Source organism: Salmo salar, chromosome ssa06 (genome assembly GCF_905237065.1).
Source record: "Salmo salar chromosome ssa06, Ssal_v3.1, whole genome shotgun sequence".
Taxonomy (NCBI): Eukaryota; Metazoa; Chordata; class Actinopteri; order Salmoniformes; family Salmonidae; genus Salmo; species Salmo salar.
Genome location: NC_059447.1, coordinates 91,624,643 through 91,633,601, shown reverse-complemented (window position 1 = coordinate 91,633,601; position 8,959 = coordinate 91,624,643).

Here is an 8,959-nt window from a genome sequence, read left to right as displayed (position 1 = left end):
TTTGATGCAGTCGCTTGACCAGGGATCATCGATTAGATTCGGCTACATCGCCGATTTATTCTTGAGTGGATGATCGGGGGGCCGGAACATAATTACTAATAATTTGTACACTGCAATTTGACCGCAAGAATCATCCAACAGATATAATGTTTCACTATTTACCGCAACCGCAAAGTCATAATTATTTCTAACCTTAAAGTTGCGCAATGCAGAAATCGCTCCTCCATTTCCTGTTTGCTAAAACTCAAATAGTTGGCATAAATTCAATTTATGTGACAAAATACTCTAGTATAGTGTAGAGAATCATTGTACCATCTAAAACCGCTGTGAAATATATTCAACCAAAAATACTGTTGTTTCAGCTGTTTGAAGCTGGTGTACAAAACCGAAAGTAAAAGATGCAAAAAACAACACTTAAGAACAGGAAGCTTAGAAATAGCTCATATAGAACAAATCTACAGCTTCTTAGACTTGCTTTCAGTTAGAATGAAAGAGCTATAACTCACATTTCTATGTAAATTTGGTCTGTCGCCCCCAAAAAGTTACATATTGCCACTTTAAACCTAACCTTAAATTAAGACCAAAAAGCAACATTTTTTGTTCTCATTCATTTTTACAATAGCCAATTTTGACTCAGTGGCTGTGTTAACGAGTGGCAGCCAAGAGTTGGAGAGACAGTGTCAGAAGCAGGACAACCAGACCTTTCACAGAGTTTACAGGAATTGATATTATGCCATTCACAGAACGAGCTGTACACAGAAAATGTTTGTCTGAACCAATCCAGAACCACTCAAAGTCTCCCAAATAGGTGCTTTGATGGCTACTATGACATCATCGCTAATTCCTTTCCACATCAAGCTGATGATCAGCATCCGCAAGGGGGGATTTATTTGAGATATTACAGGATATAAGCTGGAATAACAACGTCTTTCACGTTCTTCCTCTCTGCTCGCTCCCTGAACTTGCTCCAGGTTGAGCCCCAGTCTAAGGAAACAGCCTGGTAGGTAGTCTGTTCTTGTTCCTCTCGCATACAGCTCTTAGATCAGTGCTGAAGCATTACTCTGTCAGGTTGTCCGTTCTAGTTTATTTTTTTAGCTACAGGTCCCAGATCAGCATTATGGAGCCAGCCTGTCTGGTAGTCTGATCTACTTCCTGTTCCCCCTCTGTCTCATCACCTTCCCGGACAAACAAACACAACCTTGTCCTTTCCACTCCTTAACCAGGCTAACAGCTGTGTTGGGTGACTGGGGTTTGGACTAACACAACCCTGTCCTTAACCAGGCTAACAGCTGTGTTGAGTGGATGAGGCCTGGTTCTGGTCCAGGACAGCCGTGTTGAGTGGATGGGGCCTGGGTCTGGTCCAGGACAGCTGTGTTGAGTGGATGAGGCCTGGGTCTGGTCCAGGACAGCTGTGTTGATTGCATGGGGACTGGTTCTGGTCCAGGACAGCTGTGTTGAGTGGATGAGGCCTGGGTCTGGTCCAGGACTGCTGTGTTGAGTGGATGAGTCCTGGGTCTGGTCCAGGACAGCTGTGTTGAGTGGATGAGGCCTGGGCCTGATCGAGGACAGCTGTGTTGAGGGGATGAGGCCTGGTTCTGGTCCAGGACATCCGTGTTGAGTGGATGGGGCCTGGGTCTGGTCCAGGACAGCTGTGTTGAGTGGATGAGGCCTGGGTCTGGTCCAGGACAGCTGTGTTGAGTGGATGAGGCCTGGTTCTGGTCCAGGACAGCCGTGTTGAGTGGATGGGGTCTGGGTCTGGTCCAGGACAGCTGTGTTGAGTGGATGGGGCCAGGGCCTGGTCCAGGACAGCTGTGTTGAGTGGATGGGGCCTGGGCCTGGGTCGGGTCCAGGACAGCTGTGTTGAGGGGATGAGGCCTGGTTCTGGTCCAGGACAGCAAAGTTGAGTGGATGGGGCCTGGGTCTGGTCCAGGACAGCTGTGTTGAGTGGATGAGGCCTGGGCCTGGGTCTGGTCCAGGACCGCTGTGTTGAGTGGATGAGGCCTGGTTCTGGTCCAGGACAGCCGTGTTGAGAGGATGGGGCCTGGGTCTGGTCCAGGACAGCTGTGTTGAGTGGATGAGGCCTGGGTCTGGTCCAGGACAGCTGTGTTGAGTGGATGAGGCCTGGTTCTGGTCCAGGACAGCCGTGTTGAGTGCATGGGGACTGGGTCTGGTCCAGGAAGGCTGTGTTGAGTGGATGAGGCCTGGGTCTGGTCCAGGACAGCTGTGTTGAGTGGATGAGGCCTGGGCCTGATCCAGGACAGCTGTGTTGTGGGGATGAGGCCTGGTTCTGGTCCAGGACAGCCGTGTTGAGTGGATGGGGCCTGGTTCTGGTCCAGGACAGCTGTGTTGAGTGGATGAGGCCTGGTTCTGGTCCAGGACAGCTGTGTTGAGTGGATGGGGCCAGGGCCTGGTTCTGGTCCAGGACAGCTGTGTTGAGTGGATGGGGCCTGGGTCTGGTCCAGGACAACTGGGTTGAGTGGATGGGGCCTGGGCCTGGTCCAGGACAGCTGTGTTGAGTGGATGGGGCCTGGGCATGGTCCAGGACAGCTGTGTTGAGGGGATGAGGCCTGGGTCTGGTCCAGGACTGCTGTGTTGAGTGGATGAGTCCTGGGTCTGGTCCAGGACAGCTGTGTTGAGTGGATGAGGCCTGTGCCTGATCCAGGACAGCTGTGTTGAGGGGATGAGGCCTGGTTCTGGTCCAGGACAGCCGTGTTGAGTGGATGGGGCCTGGGCATGGTCCAGGACAGCTGTGTTGAGTGGATGGGGCCAGGGCCTGGTAAAGGACAGCTGTGTTGAGTGGATGGGGCCTGGGCCTGGGTCTGGTCCAGGACAGCTGTTTTGAGGGGATGAGGCCTGGTTCTGGTCCAGGACAGCCGTGTTGAGTGGATGGGGCCTGGGTCTGGTCCAGGACAGCTGTGTTGAGTGGATGAGGCCTGGGCCTGGGTCTGGTCCAGGACAGCTGTGTTGTGTGGATGAGGCCTGGGTCTGGTCCAGGACAGCTGTGTTGAGTGGATGAGGCCTGGTTCTGGTCCAGGACAGCCGTGTTGAGTGGATGGGGCCAGGGCCTGGTTCTGGTCCAGGACAGCTGTGTTGAGTGGATGAGGCCTGGGCCTGGGTCTGGTCCAGGACAGCTGTGTTGAGTGGATGAGGCCTGGGTCTGGTCCAGGACAGCTGTGTTGAGTGGATGAGGCCTGGTTCTGGTCCAGGACAGCCGTGTTGAGTGCATGGGGACTGGGTCTGGTCCAGGACAGCTGTGTTGAGTGGATGAGGCCTGGGTCTGGTCCAGGACTGCTGTGTTGAGTGGATGAGTCCTGGGTCTGGTCCAGGACAGCTGTGTTGAGTGGATGAGGCCTGGGTCTGGTCCAGGACAGCTGTGTTGAGTGGATGGGGCCGTGGTTCTGGTCCAGGACAGCCGTGTTGAGTGGATGGGGCCTGGGTCTGGTCCAGGACAGCTGTGTTGAGTGGATGAGGCCTGGGTCTGGTCCAGGACAGCTGTGTTGAGTGGATGAGGCCTGGTTCTGGTCCAGGACAGCCGTGTTGAGTGCATGGGGACAGTGTCTGGTCCAGGACAGCCGTTTTGAGTGGATGGGGCCTGGTTCTGGTCCAGGACAGCTGTGTTGAGTGGATGAGGCCTGGTTCTGGTCCAGGACAGCCGTGTTGAGTGGATGGGGCCTGGTTCTGGTCCAGGACAGCTGTGTTGAGTGGATGGGGCCTGGGTCTGGTCCAGGACAGCTGTGTTGAGTGGATGGGGCCTGGGTCTGGTCCAGGACAGCCGTGTTGAGTGGATGGGGCCTGGTTCTGGTCCAGGACAGCTGTGTTGAGTGGATGGGGCCAGGGCCTGGTTCTGGTCCAGGACAGCTGTGTTGAGTGGATGGGGCCTGGGTCTGGTCCAGGACAGCCGTGTTGAGTGGATGGGGCCTGGTTCTGGTCCAGGACAGCTGTGTTGAGTGGATGGGGCCAGGGCCTGGTTCTGGTCCAGGACAGCTGTGTTGAGTGGATGGGGCCTGGGCCTGGGTCTGGTCCAGGACAGCTGTGTTGAAGGGATGGGGCCTGGTTCTGGTCCAGGACAGCTGTGTTGAGTGGATGGGGCCAGGGTCTGGTCCAGGACAGCTGTGTTGAGTGGATGGGGCCTTGGTTCTGGTCCAGGACAGCTGTGTTGAGTGGATGGGGCCTGGGTCTGGTCCAGGACAGCTGTGTTGAGTGGATGGGGCCTGGGTCTGGTCCAGGACAGCTGTGTTGAGTGGATGGGGCCTGGGTCTGGTCCAGGACAGCCGTGTTGAGTGGATGGGGCCTGGGTCTGGTCCAGGACAGCTGTGTTGAGGGGATGGGGCCTGGGTCTGGTTCTGGTCCAGGACAGCTGTGTTGAGTGGATGGGGCCTGGGGTGTCTGGTCCAGGACAGCTGTGTTGAGTGGATGGGGCTCTGGTTCTGGTCCAGGACAGCTGTGTTGAGTGGATGGGGCGCTGGTTCTGGTCCAGGACAGCTGTGTTGAGGGGATGGGGCCTGGGTCTGGTCCAGGACAGCCGTGTTGAGTGGATGGGGCCTGGGTCTGGTTCTGGTCCAGGACAGCTGTGTTGAGTGGATGGTGCCTGGGTCTGGTCCAGGACAGCCGTGTTGAGTGGATGGGGCCTGGGTCTGGTCCAGGACAGCTGTGTTGAGGGGATGGGGCCTGGGTCTGGTTCTGGTCCAGGACAGCTGTGTTGAGTGGATGGGGCCTGGGCCTGGGTCTGGTCCAGGACAGCTGTGTTGAGTGGATGGGGCCTGGTTCTGGTCCAGGACAGCTGTGTTGAGTGGATGGGGCCTGGGTCTGGTCCAGGACAGCCGTGTTGAGGGGATGGGGCCTGGGTCTGGTTCTGGTCCAGGACAGCTGTGTTGAGTGGATGGGGCCTGGTTCTGGTCCAGGACAGCTGTGTTGAGGGGATGGGGCCTGGGTCTGGTCCAGGACAGCTGTGTTGAGGGGATGGGGCCTGGTTCTGGTCCAGGACAGCTGTGTTGAGGGGATGGGGCCTGGGTCTGGTCCAGGACAGCTGTGTTGAGTGGATGAGGCCTGGTTCTGGTCCAGGACAGCCGTGTTGAGTGCATGGGGACTGGGTCTGGTCCAGGACAGCCGTGTTGAGTGGATGGGGCCTGGGTCTGGTCCAGGACAGCTGTGTTGAGTGGATGAGTCCTGGGTCTGGTCCAGGACAGCTGTGTTGAGTGGATGGGGCCTGGGCCTGGTCCAGGACAGCTGTGTTGAGTGGATGAGGCCTGGTTCTGGTCCAGGACTGCCGTGTTGAGTGGATGGGTCCTGGGTCTGGTCCAGGACAGCTGTGTTGAGTGGATGAGGCCTGGGTCTGGTCCAGGACAGCTGTGTTGAGTGGATGAGGCCTGGTTCTGGTCCAGGACAGCCGTGTTGAGTGCATGGGGACTGGGTCTGGTCCAGGACAGCCGTGTTGAGTGGATGGGGCCTGGTTCTGGTCCAGGACAGCTGTGTTGAGTGGATGAGGCCTGGTTCTGGTCCAGGACAGCCGTGTTGAGTGGATGGGGCCAGGGCCTGGTTCTGGTCCAGGACAGCTTTGTTGAGTGGATGGGGCCTGGGTCTGGTCCAGGACAGCTGTGTTGAGTGGATGGGGCCAGGGCCTGGTTCTGGTCCAGGACAGCTGTATTGAGTGGATGGGGCCTGGGTCTGGTCCAGGACAGCCGTGTTGAGTGGATGGGGCCTGGTTCTGGTCCAGGACAGCTGTGTTGAGTGGATGGGGCCAGGGCCTGGTTCTGGTCCAGGACAGCTGTGTTGAGTGGATGGGGCCTGGGCCTGGGTCTGGTCCAGGACAGCTGTGTTGAAGGGATGGGGCCTGGTTCTGGTCCAGGACAGCTGTGTTGAGTGGATGGGGCCAGGGTCTGGTCCAGGACAGCTGTGTTGAGTGGATGGGGCCTTGGTTCTGGTCCAGGACAGCTGTGTTGAGTGGATGGGGCCTGGGTCTGGTCCAGGACAGCTGTGTTGAGTGGATGGGGCCTGGGTCTGGTCCAGGACAGCCGTGTTGAGTGGATGTGGCCTGGGTCTGGTCCAGGACAGCCGTGTTGAGTGGATGGGGCCTGGGTCTGGTCCAGGACAGCTGTGTTGAGGGGATGGGGCCTGGGTCTGGTTCTGGTCCAGGACAGCTGTGTTGAGTGGATGGGGCCTGGGCCTGTGTCTGGTCCAGGACAGCTGTGTTGAGTGGATGGGGCCTGGTTCTGGTCCAGGACAGCTGTGTTGAGGGGATGGGGCCTGGGTCTGGTCCAGGACAGCCGTGTTGAGGGGATGGGGCCTGGGTCTGGTTCTGGTCCAGGACAGCTGTGTTGAGTGGATGGGGCCTGGGTCTGGTCCAGGACAGCTGTGTTGAGTGGATGGTGCCTGGGTCTGGTCCAGGACAGCTGTGTTGAGTGGATGGGGCCTGGGTCTGGTCCAGGACAGCTGTGTTGAGTGGATGGTGCCTGGGTCTGGTCCAGGACAGCCGTGTTGAGTGGATGGGGCCTGGGTCTGGTCCAGGACAGCTGTGTTGAGGGGATGGGGCCTGGGTCTGGTTCTGGTCCAGGACAGCTGTGTTTAGTGGATGGGGCCTGGTTCTGGTCCAGGACAGCTGTGTTGAGTGGATGGGGCCTGGTTCTGGTCCAGGACAGCTGTGTTGAGGGGATGGGGCCTGGGTCTGGTCCAGGATAGCCGTGTTGAGGGGATGGGGCCTGGGTCTGGTTCTGGTCCAGGACAGCTGTGTTGAGTGCATGGGGCCTGGTTCTGGTCCAGGACAGCCGTGTTGAGGGGATGGGGCCAGGGCCTGGGTCTGGTCCAGGACAGCTGTGTTGAGTGGATGGGGCCTGGGTCTGGTCCAGGACAGCTGTGTTGAGTGGATGGGGCCTGGGTCTGGTCCAGGACAGCTGTGTTGAGGGGATGGGGCCTGGTTCTGGTCCAGGACAGCTGTGTTGAGGGGATGGGGCCTGGGTCTGGTCCAGGACAGCTGTGTTGAGGGGATGGGGCCTGGGTCTGGTTCTGGTCCAGGACAGCTGTGTTGAGTGGATGGGGCCTGGTTCTGGTCCAGGACAGCTGTGTTGAGGGGATGGGGCCTGGTTCTGGTCCAGGACAGCTGTGTTGAGGGGATGGGGCCTGGTTCTGGTCCAGGACAGCCGTGTTGAGTGCATGGGGCCTGGTTCTGGTCCAGGACAGCTGTGTTGAGGGGATGGGGCCTGGGTCTGGTCCAGGACAGCTGTGTTGAGGGGATGGGGCCTGGTAGCCCGTGTACCAAGCGGTCCTCGTGGACAGAGGTGGTGATCTTTGTAAGTAACATCTACGTCCCAAATGGCACCCAATTCCCTAAAGTAGTGCACTACTGTTGACCAGGGCCCTAAAGTAGTGCACTACTGTTGACCAGGGCCCTAAAGTAGGGCACTACTGTTGACCAGGGCCCTAAAGTAGGGCACTACTGTTGACCAGGGCCCTAAAGTAGGGCACTACTGTTGACCAGGGCCATAAAGTAGGGCACTACTGTTGACCAGGGCCCTAAAGTAGGGCACTACTGTTGACCAGGGCCATAAAGTAGTGCACTACTGTTGACCATAGAACATATCCGGAGGCATGTAGGAGGCTGTCAGTCTGGTCACGTTGTTAGGCGTGTGGACAACGAACGAAGAGTCAATCACGTCACGCCTTGGGTTGGCTAAAGGCCTGTACTGAATGTGGGATAGATGACGTGGGTTGTGTTATGGTCTGTAGGTCAAGGGGAAGTGGCTAATTTGAACTACGTGACTGTTAATAACATACATTAATGTACACAGGGTGAGAGTTAGCCTGGGAAGCACTACCTGTCACACTGTACACCTACATTAGGTTTTTATTCCAGGATCTACTTACATAACAGAAATCATTTCATGTACTACCTCATCCCCACACTGTTATTGTTTTGTTGCTGCTCCTTTGCACCCCAGTACCTCTACTTGCACATTCATCTTATGCACATCTATCACTCCAGTGTTTAATTACTAATTTGTAATTATTTCGCCACTATGGCCTATTTATTACCTTTACCTCCCTTATCTTACCTCATTTGCTCACATTGTATATAGACTTTTTCTATTGTATTATTGACTGTATGTTTGTTTATTCCATGTGTAACTCTGTGTTGTTGTTTGTGTCGCACTGCTTTGCTTTATCTTGGCCAGGTAGCAGTTGTAAATGAGAACTTGTTCTCGACTAGCCTACATGGTTAAATAAAGGGGAAATAAATAAATAAATACAATAAAAAATGTGCCATGTTCTACATAACGAATGTGATCAGTTTTTATGGATGAGTGGCCCCCTTCCACAAGGAGGACAACACAAATGCAAGCATCTAATCATGTAATAAACTTTCTACTAATTAAAACACTCAAGTTGGTCAGAGGACTAAGATAGACAGCCTCTTCCATCAGTCACCATAAAACCTCTAGCCACATGAAAAAGTGCAGGAGCTGAGGTACATTTCTCATTTCCAGTTGGAGTGTGCTAACGTTACATTACAGCGAAATAATAACCTGTTTACAATTTGTACTTGGCTTCCACCCTCGCCAAAAACCCTGTACAGCTGAGGATTATGGGTGCAGCTATTCTCCGCCTCATTGTGGTGAGACAACAGACACAGCATGCGGTGGCGAGCAGGCGTGAGCGAAGCCGGACGAAGAATGGACCAGACTCGGCGAGGGACGGCTGCCATGTGGCAGGAGGAGCGGAGGGAGACAGATGGGGACCCTTGGAAGAACTTTCTGGGGGACAGAGCGCAGCGGTGGGACAGGAGCAGCCAGCCAGCACCCACCCACCTTTACCTACGGCTGAATGCAGCAGCCGAACGAGGTCCCACACCTGTTCTGAACAGATACAGACAGAGAGACTGGAGTCATTAGCAACATAGAGGGAGTCTAGTCTGTGTGTGTGTGTGTGTTTGTGTGTGTGTGTGTGCGTGTGCGTTTGTGTGTGTGTT